Source organism: Hordeum vulgare, chromosome 7H, assembly GCF_904849725.1.
Source record: "Hordeum vulgare subsp. vulgare chromosome 7H, MorexV3_pseudomolecules_assembly, whole genome shotgun sequence".
In the NCBI taxonomy this organism is placed as follows: domain Eukaryota; kingdom Viridiplantae; phylum Streptophyta; class Magnoliopsida; order Poales; family Poaceae; genus Hordeum; species Hordeum vulgare.
This window is the reverse complement of record NC_058524.1, coordinates 100,762,253-100,763,330: the sequence shown is the minus strand read 5'-3', so window position 1 is coordinate 100,763,330 and position 1,078 is coordinate 100,762,253. Positions and strand designations below refer to the sequence as shown.

The following is a 1,078-nucleotide window of genomic DNA, read 5'->3' as shown; positions in this document are numbered from 1 at the left end:
ATAGCCCTCGAGAAGAAATCAATCTAGTTGATCGAGTAGAGAGGTAACCATGTCAGGCACCACGCCATCCACCGCTGCATCCACCCCGTCTGCATCCACCACGCCCGCATCAACCTCCAGCATCTCGCACTCTCTCGGTCTGCCTCCATCAGAGAAGCTCACGAGGACGAACTTCCTCCTCTGGAAGGCTGTCGTGCTACCCCAGATCAAGGGAGCACAGATGGAGCACTTCCTCAACGCCGCAAGTTCGGTGCCCCCTGCCACCATCACCATCACCAACAATGGGAAGGAAGAGCATGTCTTCAACTACGCCAGATCGATCTGGTATGTGCAGCAGCAACAGGTACAAGGATACCTCATGTGGTCCCTATATCGAGAGGTCCTCGCTCAAGTTGCAATGCTCCAGACGTCGGCCAAGGTATGGACCTCCATCCATGCCATGTTCGCTTCACAAACACAAGCCTAGAAGATCAACACAAGGATGGTGCTCACCAATCTGCAGAAAGGTAACCTAACCATGGCAGAATATCTTGGGAAAATTAAAACCCTTACAGATGAAGTTGCCTGCGCCGGTGCACCGGTCGGAGACGCCGAGATCATCTCCCACGTCATAGCCGGCCTAGACATTGACTACAACCCCGTGATCTCGGCTCTGGCTGCGCGGGTTGAACCTGTTATGGTTCAGGAGCTGTATAGTCAGCTCCTGAGCTTCGGCGCCCGTCTCAGCATGCTACAAGGAGCAAATATGCGCCAGTCTTCTGTCAACGCCGCTTCCCACGGACGTGGCCGTGGGCATGGATAGCAGGGGCGCGGACGCGGGAACATCAGCGGCGGCGGGCACAGTGGTAACCAGGGCCAGGCTCGCCCTGGTGGTGGTGACCGCGGTGGCGGCTACAACAACGGCTACAACGGCGGCTACAACAACAATCGTCGACCTAGATGTCAGTTGTGCAAGAAACCGGGCCATGAAGTCATTGACTGCTGGCACCGGTATGATGAGGACTTCGTGCGTGATACACGGCATGCTGCTGCAGCCATGCAGGAGCACGGTGGAGCTGATGGTGACACGATCTGGTAC

The 1,078-nt window shown here is 56.4% G+C and overlaps 1 non-coding gene across 1 annotated transcript; it reads left to right on the top strand.

Moving 5' to 3' along the window:
• The first annotated feature begins 577 nt into the window (after positions 1 to 577).
• On the top strand, positions 578 to 716 carry LOC123414442. Its single transcript, XR_006614410.1, has one exon. It is a non-coding gene; the product is annotated as a small nucleolar RNA Z247 (small nucleolar RNA).
• Positions 717 to 1,078: the final 362 nt, after the last annotated feature.